At 48.8% G+C, this 15997-nt stretch overlaps 1 long non-coding RNA gene across 5 annotated transcripts in view; it reads left to right on the top strand.

Moving 5' to 3' along the window:
- Positions 1-15997, top strand: part of LOC106825459 (uncharacterized) — a 30037-nt gene extending 14040 nt beyond the window's left edge. For 2 of the 5 annotated variants that reach the window (XR_011506422.1, XR_011506426.1), the window contains exons 2-9: positions 1302-1375; positions 1573-1692; positions 4681-4763; positions 5675-5812; positions 8116-8166; positions 14789-15057; positions 15324-15459; positions 15829-15972. This is a non-coding gene — a long non-coding RNA (uncharacterized lncRNA). Of the gene's footprint in view, positions 1-1301; positions 1376-1572; positions 1693-1815; positions 1937-4680; positions 4864-5674; positions 5813-8115; positions 8167-10796; positions 11950-14788; positions 15058-15323; positions 15460-15828 lie in introns of those variants that run through there. The other 3 variants (XR_011506423.1, XR_011506425.1, XR_011506424.1) reach the window with 3 other exon arrangements.

The following is a 15997-nucleotide window of genomic DNA, read 5'->3' as shown; positions in this document are numbered from 1 at the left end:
GGATCCCAGACACAGACCTAGCACTGTTCGTCAAGCCACACTGTGGCAGCATCCCACATAAAAATAGAGGAAGATTGGCACAGGTGTTAGCTCAGGGCCAATCTTCCTCACCAAAAAAATCCCCACAAACTTGTTATCTTCCATTTATGTAGGTTACAAATCCCACATGGGTCTCACTGGACTAAAATCAAGGTGTCGGCAGGGCTTTCCTTCTGGAGGCTCTGGGGGGAATCCGTTTCCCTGCCTTTTCCAACTCGTTGAGGCTCCCAGCGTTCCTTGGCTGGTAATCCCTTCCTCCATCTTCAAAGTCAACAGCATAGCCTCTCTGATCCTATGTCATCACATCTCTTTTGCTGACCACAGCTGGGCAAGACCTGAATCATGTCTGCAGAGTTCTTTTTCCCTTGTAAGGTAACGTATTCATGGTTCCGAGGATTAGCACATGGACGTCTTTGGGGGCCATTCTGCCAACCACAGTTCCCATCACAGGCAAAAAAAAGCCAGAGTCATTCCCCTGACTTAGAAGACTTTCAGTCGGCCCCATTTGTCTCTCTAACTTCACCGCGTGGCTCTCTCCCTCACCCCTTACCCTACAGCATACTGGTCTCTTAAAAAGCCAAGTGTGTTCTCACTCAGGGCCTTTGCATTGGCTGTTTCCTCTGCTTAAATTATTACCCTCTTCAGCCCTTTTCTGGCCTGACTTTTTGTCATTCCAATCTCAGCTGTGATGTCACCTTAGAGACATGCAAACTACGATGTCTTCTAGCCATCACTCTAGTAAAGTCACCACGAAGTACCTGGCACGGCTGATGGTTTTGTTTGTGTGTGTGTTTGGTGTCTCTCACCTGCTCCATCTTAACTGCCACATGGGTAGGAACCTTGTCTGTCTGTCTCTGTGACACTAGAATGGTGTGTGGCATGTAGTAGCTGCTCAGTGAACACCTGCTACATTAACGTGCACACCACTGGGATAGGATGGCTGGTGTCTCTGCTTATGCTCCAAAGTGTGCTGCTCTCAGATCATTGGACCTTGAAATTTCATAGTTCTTAGTGAGTTACTTCATTGTTTAAATTTGCATTATTTGCATTGTTTAAAATTCTACATATAAAGGGAAATGTTTTGAATTTTTGTATATTGCTGTATTTGAATCTTGCACAGATTGAATTCATATGAAATGCTCTTGTACTGTACCTTCATAAAGGATTTTCAACAGAACTGGCAGGCTCAATATGGAGGAGCTTTACCCTGGTGGACAGTGTCACTCTTTCTCTCATATGCTCCTTTGTTGCCCTTCTTTCAGAAAGCATGCTCTGAATTGCCATCGGATGAAGCCTGCTGTCTTCAGTGTGCTCTGTGAGATCAAGGAAAAGACAGGTAGGCGGTTGAGAAGACACTTCCTGCATGGATCCAGGAAGTCGACAACTACGCACCTCGGGTCCTGGCTTGGCCCTAATGTGCATCATGAGCCTTCTTGTCCATCCATCTCTCTCTGGCCGTGGATGGTTCAGATGGTTCATTTCTGTCTTGTCAGTGCCCTGCTTTTTGGTGCATCACATGCATTTATTTTGCAGTTTATAACTGGAGAAGTACTTTTGCCAATGTGTGACAAGCAGCTGCATTCGTCTTAAGCAATACCTAAGAGGCACCGTGGCATTCAGTTGTTTTGGAAAAGGAAAAGATGATAAAAAAAGGTAGTATCATAACAATTTTGTTTTGTTTGTTTGAAGCATCCAAAGTCATCCCCATGAATGGCTTCTGCCACTGCAAACCTTTTTGTTTTTAAAAAAAGTCTTTTTATTTTGAATTAATTTTAGATTTGCAGAAAAGTTGAAAAAATAGTACAGAGAGTTCTGCTGTATCCTTCTCCCAGCTTCCTCTAAGGTCAACCACCTTCAGAACCACACTGCAATGATCGAAATCAGGAAATGAACCTCGGTACAACGCTCTATCTCTGCACGGCAGATCTTACTCGGCTTTCCCCACTTTTTCCCTTAATGTTCTCATTCTGGTCCAGACTCCCATGTTGCATTTAGTCCATGTGTCTGCTTGATCTCTATCGATACGTGACAGTTCCTCAGTCTTGTAGCTTGAGTCGTCCACATTTGTCTTCATAGGTTTGTTTGTGTGTTTAACTTTTTAGTTTGAAACAATCACAGATTTACAAGAACAGTGCAAATAAGTTTTCTTCCTGAACTATTTGCTAGTAACTTGCTACCATGATGCCCCATGACCCCTGCACGCTTGAGTGTGTGTCCAGTGAACAAAGACATTCTCCTGCTTACAGGACAACCCTCATGGTCAGGAAAGGAACATTGATACGCCACTCCCATGGAATCCTCAGACCTTATTCAAGCTCTGCCACTAGTCCTAATAATGTCCTTTATAGAAAAGGATGCAGGTCCGAATCTCATGTTGCATTTAGTCATCATGTCTCTTTGGTCTTTTTCCATCTGTGACAAGCCCGCATCTTTGCTTGACTTTCATGACCTTGACCATTTGGAAGATCACAGGCAGGCCGCTCCATTTGGACTTATCTGATGTTTCCTTAAGGTTACATTTCCGCTGTGCATCCTCAAAATTAGACAACACCCTGTTGTCATGCAGAGGCTGGTCAGTGGTGCCCACATTCAGTCTGTCCCCTACTGGGGACATTAACTTTGATCACACAAGTGAGATGGTCTCTGCCAGACTTCTCCTTTTTGAAGTTGCTCCCTTTCTCTTTGTGATAAGCGTTCTGTTGGGAGGTACTCTGAGACTATGTAAATGACTCCATCCCTCGTTAAATTTTTCATTTATTCATTTTTGTGTTTTGTATCAGTATAGATTATAGAATCCTATTTTATCATAGTCAGTTACTATCATCCTTCATTTTGATGCTCACACTGTCCCAGATGTGGCTAGTGGGAGCCCCTTCAAGTTGGCTTTGTGTCCCTCTGACATGTCTCTGTCATCCTTTGAGCTTTCCCTTATCTGCTGCCATAACACATTCCAGGCTCCTATTCTCCTCTCTCTGCCCCAGCCAGAAGTAGCCATTTCTCCAGGAGCCCAGCCTCCGTTTAGAGTAGATCTTGGCCCTCAGTGTGCTCAGTGCTATTGAGGTGTTGCTACTCTAGTCACTCTCAGAAGACACAGCTAAGGAATATTTGTGGGTAGTAACTTCCTGTGTGTACACACACACACATGCATATCTATTTTTTCTATATCTGTATATATTGAAAACCATGAGTTCATTCCAATATCTTTAATTCTAGTTCAACACCACAGGGTCATCCTGTTTTTCTCTCTTCCCAGATTTGTATCTCCTTTCTCTGACAGCAAGAACCCTGCTCCCATTATCCTCAAAACTTTTGCTTATTTAATTAGTCGTTCCCTCCCTTCACATGTACACCAAATCCTCCTCCCAGACATGCATTCTTCGCCCCCTAGGCCCCTGACCCCTGTCCCCCACCAACCAGCCCACTTCTGCAGGCAGCTGCCCTGTGACACCCTCCTCACCTTTCTTGGCCTCTAACACCCAAAGCCAGGTCATCCTCCTCCACAGACACCCTCTCGCCCTGCAGGATGTTTGAATGTCTGACAGCCTGTCATGTCTGTTCCTTGTTTATTTATTTATGTATGCATGTATGTATGTATTTTAAAGATTTTACTTTTCCTTTTTCTCCCCAAAGCCCCCTGGCACACAGTTGTGAATTTTCAGTTGTGGGTCCTTCTAGTTGTGGCATGTGGGATGCCACCTCAGCATGGCTTGATGAGTGGTGCCATGTCCACGCCCAGGATTTGAAGCAGTGAAACCCTGGCCCGCTGAAGCGGAGCGCACGAACTTAACCACTCAGCCACGGGCCGGCCCCTCCTTATTTAAATGATGAGGAGCAGATATTATGGCTTCCAGTAAATGGAAGTACGAAGGTTGGGCTTTTTTTTAGTTTAGGTAAGTTTGCCCTCAGCCTCTCGCAGCACTCCCTTCAGAGTTCTGTATGAACTGGATGAGCAGTGCTCCTGCAACCGCTGGGCAGCAAAACCCAAGTCCTGTAGGCTGAAGAAAGTGCCTGCAGGGGACACGCCCAGCCCTTGGAGACACCAACCATAGCCACATGCTCCTTAGTACTGTTGCACTGTGTGATGTTGATCACCCTGATAAAAATTGGCTAGCGTGGGTGCCTCTCACTGAGGTGAGCTGTCCCCCGGCCTCATCCCCACCGGCCCCCAAGAAAAAACAGCCCTTTGGGGGCTCCCCACTGCCCTCAGCAGTTGGCTGTGTCATCATAGCTCCTTGGATGTGTGAGCCCCTAAGGTTTTTATTGATAACAACTAGCTTTGCAAAATACAGAATTAGTAGTAATAAAAAGTCTTTTTTTCTTTTTTAAAGATTGGCACTGAGCCAACATCTGTTGCCAATCTTTTTTCTTCTTCTCCCCAACCCCAGCCCCACCCCCCGCCGAGTACCTAGTTGTATATTCCAGTTGTAGGTCCTTCTGGCTCTGCTATGCGGGACACCACCTCAGCGTGGCCTGATGAGTCATTCTAGGTCTGCGCCCAGGATCTGAACTGGCAAAACCTTGGGCCGCCATGAACTTAACCACTCGGCCATGGGGCCAGCCCCTGAAAAGTGATTTTTAAAAGTAATTTAATCTAGTGTCGTCTCAGAAAGCTATAGTTCTTAATGACCTTTTTCCTATCAGTGCAGCGCTGGACCTGAACAGGAAACTGGAGAGCTGTGGATGCGCAGTCTGGGCACATCTCATTCTTTGCTCCGTCTGATTCTGTATGTACATATATGACTGCAGCTGTCCATCAGCTTCCAACTCAGCAGTTTCAGGAGAAAAAGAAGGGATTGATACCTGCTACCACCAGAGCAGGCTGAGGTGTCCATTTTAGCCACTCAGTCGCCCTGTCCCATCCTCCCAGGGCGCAAGGGCCATGCTTGGGGCTTCTGACTCGCCCCAGGCTGAGTCCCAAGGAGGCTGTGGGGCTCAGTGCACAAGCCACACACATTACATCTGGGCATTGCTTCCGAAAGTCACGCTTCCTTTCCTCCAACTGACTCAAACATCAGTGTGCAGGGTGTGGGTGCATTTTGAGCTTGCACGTGCGGGGATGGCCCCACAAGGGAAGATTGCACGTCTCCTTCTTGATTTAACTCACATTTATCACATTTCCCCTCTGGCTAAAGTCTTCGGCATGTCATTAAAGACCAAACCTGCGCAGAGCATTTGACCACCCCTCCCCCCCAGTGGCCATTGTTGGAGCTCCATGCTTCCCTGCATTAACGCCCCAACCTTCCAGCGGCCTGGGAGCAGACGCTTACTCCTGTTTTACAGATAAGCAGAGTGAAGCTCCAGAGAGAGACCATCGCACCCCATTAAGCCACAACCAAGTTGCACCCTGTCCTGGCTCAGGAAGGGAACCCTCCCTGTGCTTCACTGCCTGTGGCTCCCATCCCACCCCCCACCCCGCAGGCTGTCTTTGAGTCCACTGCCCTCACTGCATCCATGATGGCTCCTGGCCTCTGCCATCTGTCTCCCTTAGCCAGTGCAAGGTCTAGGGTGTCCTGTGATCTAGGACTGTCTTAGTTCCTTGCATGCAGTGCAAGTCCCTCACGTTTTTGTTGAATGAAGACTTTCTGCTGATGATACCTATTAAGTGAAATCCTTTTCATCCTGTTCACTTTACGAGGTTCAGGAAGACTGAATGTCTGGGGCCTGACTGAGAACACAAGGCTTATTGTTCATATCATTCTGAAAAGAAAGCCACTCGCCACGTAAACCCAGTGTTGGCAGATGTTCCTGGAAGCACTGCCTCATGAGTTCCAGGGTGAGTTGCCTTCCGATGCTTCCTCCGGCCTGTGGGAGGGACACGAGTGCATCTTCCAGGTCGGTGTGCAGGCAGGCGCTCCACCTGTGTTCTCTGCAGTGTCTGGGTGGTCCTGCCTAAGGCAGTCTAAGAAAGCCAAGGGCATTCTAGGAGTGGCCCCTCCCTCCAAAATCCTTCCCTTAAAACAGACGTCCTGGGGTGGGCCCCATGGCACAGTGGTTAAGTTTGGCACACTCCGCTTCAGTGCCCAGATCCCTGGCACAGACCTACACCACTCGTCAGCCATACTGTCACTGTGACCCACATATAAAGCGAAGGAAGATGGGCACAGATGTTAGCTCAGGGCTAAACTTCCTCAAGCAAAAAGAGGAAGATTGGCAATAGATGTCAGCTCAAGGCTAATCTCCTCAGCAAAAAAAAAAAAAAAAAACCCGAAAAACAGCAGTCTTTCTTTGTATCTAGAGGAGTTGTCCTGAGGAGTACAAAATAAACCCTTTTTGGAGAGTTCTGAATTTAGCTGGGAAGACCAAATGCATACTGGCCCCATCCCTTTCCCGAAACCGTAGGGGCTAGGTGTATTACAGGATTCGGAATTGTTTGGGTTTTAGCTACATTATGTTGATGAGGACTGAGGCAGAGCCTGCATTCAAACGATGGCTTTTAGCACAGAGCAGGAACATTCTTACACAGGCTCTGCCTCCAGATGCACTTGCGTGCTAACTTGTACAAAAGCCTTTGGACCTTGGATTGCGGGTGTGCAGGCAGTTTGGACCCTGTGTGCGCAGGAAGCCCCTTGAAGAGCCACTTGGTATCAGGGCAGTTCACACAGAGGGACCTGCTTTGTCTTCTGGCTGTGACTGTCCCCCAAGCTGGTCTCAAGAGCACATCTGTGCCTCAGTTTGGTTGGTTTTGGGGTCACTGTGTCACTGAGGAACGAGAAGTCCCAGCTCCACCAACCTTGCTCTCGGGCCAAGGAAACCTTGCTGTGCCACGGGGGAACCAATGGCTGCCTTTCGGGGAAAGAATGTAAATAATTCATAATATAATAGGGAACACCTATTATTTACTGACCAGTGTTCACTGTCCCGGCTAGGAGCTGTCAGGCAAAAGTAATCCGGCAGGTTTGTTTACCTTTGTTTCCCTTCCTCATCAGCTAGTTAGGTCTGTTGCAATTGCAAAATCATGATCTGTAGGTCCAGCCTTCTGGTTGGGTCTGTCCCAGCAGTTACCCTTTGGGCCAGCGTGTGACTTCTGGAACTCGGATCTCTTTTCTGACTGACTCTTCCCCAGGGCTGAGTCCCATCTACCACATTTCCTTAGGGCTGTGCTGGGAGTGGATCTCCTAGAGCTGGGGAGCTATTTCCCAGGTTGCCTGGAACGTCCTTTCCCGGCCCCGAGTCTCAGGGTGACTGGTGAATTGAGCCTCCAATCCTAACTGCTCCTGTGCAGCTGTAGACTGTGCAGAGCTTTGGTCCCTGCCACGCAGCCGCTGGTCTCCATGGGGGCTATTTACATTTGAAATAATTGAAATTAAATATAATTAAAGCCACATTTCAAGTGCTCAGTAGCTTCATACAGCTGGTGACTCCTGTATTAGACAGCATAGGTCTAGAACATTAAGAAAGTTCTGTTGAACAGACAGGTGGATTATTTTAAACAAACGTACAGATCAAGCACTATGAAAAAAACCCAACGTCCATGATGACTGGAGAAACCAAACATAGTCCATCTATATAATCAAATTATTCAGCCGTAAAAAGGAACGAAGCTCTGATACGTGCTATAACGTGAATAAACCTTGAAAACTTTATGCTGAGTGAAAAAAGCCAGACACAGAAGGCCACAGAGTATATGATTCCATTTATATGAAGTTTCCAGAACAGGCAGAAAGAAATTAGTGGCTGCCAAGGGCTGGAAGTGAGGGAATGGGGAGTCACTGCTAACAGGGACGAGGTTGCTTTTTAGGGTGGTAAAAATGTTAGGTAGTGGTAGTGGTTACACAACCTTGTGGATCTACTGGAAACCACTGAATTATACTTTACATGGTGAATTCTATGCCGTTTGAATTATATCTCAATCAGGCTGTTATAAAAACAGCTCAAGGACCACAGGGTTTTGGGCAGGGCCGCATCTCTAATACAGAGTGAGCCTGTAGCTTACGGCCTCAGTACACACAGGGACTCGTGAAGCAGCACTCTCTTGGAGCCTCTCTTACCCTGTTCAGGTTTCTTCTTAGGGCCTAACCATCGACTGAAATTGTCTTGTGCTTTTGTTTCTGGCTTGTTTTCTGATTCTCTCCCCAGAGCGACAGCCCAAGAAAACACAGGCATGCCTGCTGTGCGTCTCAGCTCACGGTAGGTGTCAGTAAACTTGGTGGTAGCACGGGAGTGACTAATCTTTCTTGACAGAAGATGCTCCTTTGTCCTGTCACCTAGAACCTGCTTAACATCAGTTCCTGGGACAATTCCTAATAGCGTAGTTAGGGCATTGGCCAGCCTAAAAATCTGATTCCCAGCCTGGGAACGGGTAGGACATAGTTGACATGCGTGTTGCTGGACTGGTCACCTCCCTGTGCAGCAGGACTCAGAAAAATAAAGGTCACACGTTGGGTGATGGTGGCCCAGCTTCTGAAGCTTCTAGGCCTTTCTTCATGGCTCCCATTAGGTATTGTTCAGTTGAAATCAGAGGATTTCTTTGGATGAGAAATAAAATTGTTTAATGTAGATAGAAACTGTCCATAAGTGGTGTTTTTCTTAGCTCTTGCTCTTAAATGTTCTCAAAGCCCATAGGAGAGTATGGACTAGTATTCTAGACATTTTACCTGGCCAAGTTTTATATTAAAGCATTTTGCTCTCTTTTCCTTTTGCCTCATTGCCACATGCAAGGAAAACAAACTTAAACTGTATATCATTTTTACTTTGCATCAGCAGTTCATACAGTACTTTATTACAGAATTGCAGAGCTTTAATGAACAAATGCATAAGTATACTGAAATAAAAATTAATTTGCATATTTGGTTGAGGCTTCAGCACTTAGATTGTGATGTATTTTAATTAAGGATTAATTAGAAATGATGGCAATTTGCACGGTGTGATACTCCCATGGGTTGGCGAGTATCTAGTGTGCATGGCATCCATGATTTCAGAAGCTGACGACTGTTAAAGGAATATTCTGCATAAAGTCCTGAGGGACTGACAAAGTTCAGTTAAGACAAAGTTAAGACAAAGTGACTTAAAATGAGGCTTCATCTAGAACGCTGCTTGAATGAACTGACCTAGAGAACGTCGCTTGAAAGGTCAATGCAGGCAGTTTTCAACACTAACAGTCTGTGTTCCCAAAGTCTCCTCATTTAGGTTAAGGACTCGTCATCTCCAGGAAACAAGAATGTGAAATGGTCCTTGATGGTGTCGGGGGCCAGCCACATAGAATGCCATTGTTGAGCACTGACCCCGCCTAGGGGCCAGTTTAGGGCTGGGGTAGAGGGTTAGGAGGGAGTTGTTGGTGACATCAGTGACTCCCTGGGCGACTTCCCCAACACAGGGACACCCTTTAGCCTGCACGTGGATCACGTCTCCCATCCTTACCTTGCCCGTCTGTCCTTCCTGGGCTCCTGGTCTCATCCTCTTGACCAGCACCTGAGGACAGAGCTGAGTCAAGTATGTGTCTGACTTGAAGCAGTGCCTCTAAAGGTCCCCAGTAAGTCTGAGGGTGCTGTGTGGTGTGGAGAGACCTGTTAATCACACTAAGGAGGGTTCTTTCTATTCCTGGTGTGCTAAGGGTTTTTATCACTAATGGGTATTGTTTTAATAGATTTTTTTCTTTTTGCATCTTTTGAGTTCTCTCCTTTAGGTTACTGAGATGATTTACATTGATAGATTTTCATGAACGTTCATTTACATAGAATTTTCACTTTCATTGATTTACAGTGACAGAGTTTGAAAGCACATGTGTGCAGAGATAAATCCTTGTGGTTATGATTCATATATTTATGCACATACACACACATAGATGCTGCTGACATTGATTTGCAGTTCACTTATTTAAGCCAAAGTGGCTTAAACAAATGAAGCTGGGGTGTGATTTCCTCATGGAGCTCCCATCCTGAGTTCTCCATGTGGTGGGTGGGTGGCTTTTCCTGGGTCTCTCCTCCAAAGCAGTTTGTTGACAAAAGGGGCTCTCTCTTCCTTGAGGGCCCAGTAGTGCCATTCCATATAGTGACCTGGTGGCCTTCAGGGAGCCATTTCTTAGCACAGATTCCTATTTCTGGAGCATGATTCTGCAAGGCCAAGCACATTCCAGGAGCTGGGGTGATGGCAGTGAACACGACAGCGACAGTCCCAAGAGAGCAGGGTGGTTCCACACAGTGATAATAGAGACAGACTTGCACCTTCATGGGATGCAGGTGGGGGTGTGGGGGGCACCCCTAGGCCCCCAAGTCGTGGTCTGATGGGGTTTTTCCAGCAGCAGGAGTTCTTGTGTACGAAGATGCCTCTGTGCTGGGGACAGCATGTCCCACCCTTCCCTGGTGATCTCATTGAATCCTCATGCATATGATTCCCAACTTAAAGGAATTAAGGCTCAGAAACTGCCCGTTACCAATAACTGGCACTGACCGAGTCAGAATCAAACCCGTCTCCCTGACAGTGACCAAGCCTCTGATCTGCAGCCCCTGCCAGCTCTGGGAGCCCTCTGGGGGGGTGTGGGGCTGCTGTGCAGTTTTCCTGCTCCCCAGGTGAGTCAGGTTCGTTGGGAAAACTCTGGCCTATCGATGAAATGACCCTGATAGGAAAAGACTCCTGGGCCCCACGCACACGCTCCATTGGCGTCCATCCCTAGGGAATAGATACAATGACAGAATCAGAAAGAGCAACTGCAGGCCATTCAGACCTTCCCAATAGCTGGAGCATTTTTTCTTAAGCAGTTGGGGTCCAAGTACAAAAAGTTATTTACCACCTGCGCCCCTTTTCGCATCCTCTGTTAACAGGCATCGTGTAGGGAGGAAACACCCTCACAAAAGATGATAGTGGTTACTGGGACTAGCTCCTTGCCAGAATTCCTTGTACAATTACCTTATTACCTCTGCTTTGACTACAAGAGAAACTGGAGCTGGGAGAAGCTGCACTCAAGTTCATGAATGAGGACAGGAAACGTTAACCTCAGCACAGGTCTCGATGACCACGCCGGGTCCACCCCTGCGGCCCCGTTCCTGTCAAGACAGAGCAGCAGGAGACTGGTTCCCCAGGGGCCGCAGCAGCTACTTGCCGCCCCCCAGAGCCCCAGCTTATGCCCGGCACTTAGTCAGCGCTCAGCAAGTGATCAAAGAAGCATTGAAAGGTTTCTGGAAGCAAGCAGTCCCCAAGCTTTTCTCCCTAATAATTATTCTCACCCTCAAATGAAGAGACACTGGTGCCGTTGCTTCCAGACTGGTGCTGTGGACTGGCCTGCAGGGTGATGGACGTGGGGGCTGGTGTGACCGGAACAAGTGGCAAATGTGGGTGCCCAGCACACACTTGCAACTCAGGGGCTCGAAACCCTGACCCTGAGGTCCAAACGCCAGGCTCAGACTGTGTGTCATCGGAGGGCTCCTCGGAGTACAGTTTGGTCACCTCTCACTTGGCTTCAATGCCCCTTTCTGTGGCAGGTTCTCACGGCTTAATCCATCTCGGGTGGTAGGTGATGGAGACCACCCCACTGTGCAGGTGAGGGGGGCTGGCTTCCAAAGCCCAAGCCCTGGCAGGCTCTGGGCCAGGCCTGTCCCATGTTATCCCATCCCGTCAGGTGCTGAGAGCAGCTCCATTCACAGCCAGGGCTGTGGCTGGTGGCCTGACACTTTTATAGCCACAGAGTCATGAGGTGGCTGATCCAAGGGGCCAGTCGGGGCATCGAATGTCTCTGGCACTCAACCCATGGGTTAGACTTCCTCCCTTGTGTGCAGTAGGGGTCCTGGAGATGGCTCTGCCCAGCCTCCCACCCTGGCATGGGAGGAAGCTGGAGCACAGTCCTGCTGCCAAGCAAGGGCACTCCTGAATGGGCAAGGGGACAGGCAGCAGTGGCGGGGGTCAGGGCGAAGGAGGCTTCCCCCCAAACAGCCATGTCTTTGTTCCATTAGGGGAGAAAAATAAAAACGTCTCGGGGTCATGTTCCTGTCTTAGTCTGCACGGGGCTGCTTAAACAAGAGAAATTTATTTTCTCACAGTTCTGGAGGCTGGAAGTCCAAGATCAAGGTGCCAGCTGATTCAGTTCCTAGTGAGGGCTCTCCTCCTGGTCTGCAGATGGCTGCCTCACACGGTGGGTGTCGGGAGAGAGCGAGAGGACTCTCATCCTCTTAGAAGGCCATGGTCCTATGGGTCAGGGCTCCACCCTTATGACCACATTTAACCTTAATTACCTCCTCACAGGCCCTGTCTCCACAAGTCACAGTGGGGGTTAGGGCTTCAAGAAGTGAATTTAGTGGGGAGGGAACAATTCAGTCCATAGCAGTTCCATATTGTTTCTTACAAAAAACAGTATGTTGAAATTCACAATTTTATTTTACTTCATTGTTTGGCTTACTGGGGTTTTATCCCCTCAGTAAGGGGAACAGAAGGAAATCTGATGGTTTTCGGGGGTGCCTTTATTTTAGTTCCACCTCTTCTTCTGAGCACCTCTGATGGATGGTGTCCCTGAGCTGAGCTCCTGGTTCCCACAGCCGCCTGCCCGCCCGCCAGTCAAGGTCCCTGGGGGAGCTGAGGAGCACATTTGAGATGCTCTGGAACCATCAGCGAGAAATGAGCTTGTTGTAATTGATGGTAATGAGCGTCTGATGAGAATAATTAGGCCAGGCTGGTGCGCTGGGAGGACAGATGCACGGTACTGAGAGGCGCAGGACTGCGAGTGAGCAGCAGGTGATGGGGGCACTCGGTACTTTGTGAGCAGGTAAGGTGAAGCCCAGCATACGCTCAGCTCGGCCAAGTCCACAGCTGTGACTGGTGGTGGTGACCAAGGCACGGGGTCACTTCTGGTGTTTTAGATCTTGCTTTTACTCACACATGTACATATTGCAAATGTGTACAGCCTTAAAGAAAGCAAGCTTGTAGCACGTGAATGCCTGTCGTAAGAGCACCTCAAGAGAGACGCACAGTTAACACCACAGGGCCTGGGATGTGACGGGCATGTTGTCTCCTTGTTCATGGACATCCAGGTGGTTTCAGTTTTTCATAGCGACGGTGTGGTCGTGTGCGTCCTGTAAATACAGGCTCCACAGGTGTCAGTGTTCCTGTAGGACAAATGCTTAGAACAGGAATTTGGAGATCAGAGGAGATGCACTTTTTCACTGTTAATCAGCATTTCCAAACTCTTGCACCAATGCATACTCCATGAAGAGAAATGAGAAAAGGCTCCAGTGTTCTCTTTGTCATTTGAGAGTTTTCATTTGGGAACAATAAGTTCCATGGTTTTTTTGGTGTATTTTTAAAAATCTCCAACGCCTGATGTGGTACCTGGCTTGTGATGGGCTCTCAGATGCTTGCTGTTGGATAAATAAAAGAATGAGAGAGTGACTGCCCCATGCTCCACAGCAGCCCAGAGCCACACGTGCACACATGTGCATGCAGACACACACACGAGCCCACACCCCTACATGCACACACATGCGTGAACACACACGGACACGCACACACTCCTTCACTAAACCACATGTTCCCACCTTGAGCACTCCTTTCCCTCGTTCAGTTGAAGCTATAATGGAAGGTGTGGAGGTGGCCTCTCCACCCCCAGGTGTCAGGGCATGCTGGGGCCCTGTGGGGAAGGACTGGGTCCTGTGTCTCCCTCTCGGCCCACTCCTAATTCTCAGCCTAGACCACGGGCACTCAGGGAGGAGCTGCTGAATAGACCTGAGATAGGAGCAGAGCGTCTGCTGTGCCGACAGAGGGCCATGCAGGACCCAGCAGAGGGAGAGTTCATGAGGGTGGGTTTGGAAGGACGTCAGGAAAAGCCCTGAGTGCCAGCTGTCAGATTCTAGGTTTTACCTGTGGGTGCCGGGGAGTGTTGAAGTCTTTGCACAAGACACTGGTGTGATAAACATAGTGTTTGAAGGTAGTCGGCTTGCAGGTGTGCACGATGGATCAGTGGGGAGAAGGTTTTCCTCTGCAGATCATGGAGGGCGGGAGGGGGATCAGTGCAGCAGAGGTCCAGGAATGGCATTAAGGGAGGGGGCGGATGGTGGGTTGTTTGTGGAGGTGGAATCAACAGAGGGACTCGGGGAGGAGGACCTCCGTTATCTACTCTGGGCTAGGAGAGGTCAGACTGGGGAGGGGCCTTTACAAGGAACAGTCAGTGCAGTCAACTCTGGAGTGGACCTAGCGGCTTGTCCCTAGGGCCCAGCTGCTGTAGCTTCTGCCCAGAGTCTGCAAGGACCAGATGCAGGGGTCCGCAGCCCCACAAGCGCTGTCCTCGCTGGGCTCAGGCTGTCCTGGCTCATGGGAACCACAGTTTACATTTGGTGCTTCTTGAAGACCAAGTAAGATTGTTAGAGAACTGGGTCTCTGAGCTGCAAGGCTAACAGATAACTGGTAAAAGGGGCACTTTTCTTTCAGTTCCTTCAGAAAGAGCCTCGCTGCAACCCAGTGGGTCTGTCTGAGTACATGGTGAGGGTCCCCGTGTGTGAGGAAAATTCCTACAAGGATATCTTTTGAGCTCCTTCAGTTTTCACTAGTGAATTTTTGCCAGAAAATGTTACTCTCTTATATAGGGAACGAGAAAGGGACAAGTGGTTAATGAATAAATATCCACACGAAATGATTAAACTGAGTTATATTAGCGCACTTAAGCCACTTAGTAGCTGATAGTATTAAGAGAACCTGTTTCCAAGAAAACACTTTAAACTTTGTTTTGCAGAAAGTCAGAACTAGATGGACGTTGTCCCCTTCTTGCCTGCCCCCTGCCTCCATCCCCTCAGAAGCCCCCACACCCCGTCCTCCACCTTCCCTTTCTCTACAGCCATGAACGTTTCTTCTGTGTGGAGCCCTGAGCGAGCCTGCTGGGTAGTCCCAGGCTGGCGTGCGTGTCTCCGCCCCAGGCCTGCCTTGAGGTCACCACACTCGTCACCAGCCTCCTCCGGTAGCAGAGCAGGATGAGGCCTGTCTCACCCCAGGAAATCGAGCGCATGGTCAGTGACATCATGGCAAGTTCAGCACCATCCAGATGCAGCTGAAGCAGAGCACCTGTGAGGCCGTGATGACCCTGTGCTCACAGTTCCTCGATGCCAGGTCAGACCCTACCTGCTGCCAGTGACCCCAAGGTTGGGTCTTAGGAAGAATCAAGTCAAGTGCTGGCTTGGGCTTAAGTCCTGGGAGCCTCCAAGCTTGTCCAGGGGCTCTGGCAGTGGCCACAGGTGTAGCCCTTACACAGCTTCTTGGAAGACGATTGAAGTGTTGACTGGTTTTATAACCTCTAGAAAATCATAGATGGGGATGAGGGGACATTGCAAGAGAGCCAGTGTATTAATGCTGGCTGAGTTTGTCTATGTTTGCAGGCGTAACTGGTGGAATTTCAGCAAGCAGGCCACACAAGTGCTGAATGAGTATTTTTATTCCCATTTGAGCAACCCTTACCGCAGTAAAGAAGCCAAAGAAGAGCTGGCTAGGAAGGGTGGCATCACAGTCTCCCAGGTGACGGTCCTCTCCTGCCATGCCCCCTGAATCTGGAAGGGGAGAAGGTTAAGTCCAGTGAGGAGGACTTCCCTGTGTGAAGTTCATTAAATGTGTGGAGCACACGGGTGGAGTGTGAGGTCCCTGAGATGATGGATGTGGAGCATGAGGTCCCTGAGGCAATGGGCATGGGGTGTGAGGTCCCGGAGGTAAGGCAGGTAGAGTGTAGCACGTGCTGAATTGTCGGCATTACTATTTAACATCATTCTTGTATCAGAGGGATATGCTGTGCTGCATAAGAGAGGTGGGGGTATAAGCTTAGGAGAAGAAAAAGAACTTGGAGGGGCCGGCCCCATAGCCGAGTGGTTAAGTTCATGCGCTCCGCTGCAGGCGGCCCAGTGTTTCGTTGGTTCGAATCCTGGGCGCGGACATGGCACTGCTCATCAAACCACGCTGAGGCAGCATCCCACATGCCAGAACTTGAAGGACTCACAACGAAGAATATACAACTATGTACTGGGGGGCTTTGGGGAGAAAAAGGAAAAAAATAAAATCTCTG

This window comes from Equus asinus, chromosome 10 (genome assembly GCF_041296235.1).
Source record: "Equus asinus isolate D_3611 breed Donkey chromosome 10, EquAss-T2T_v2, whole genome shotgun sequence".
NCBI classification, from domain to species: Eukaryota; Metazoa; Chordata; class Mammalia; order Perissodactyla; family Equidae; genus Equus; species Equus asinus.
Note: the sequence above shows the minus strand (reverse complement) of the source record. Positions and strands in the feature narration are given on the sequence as shown.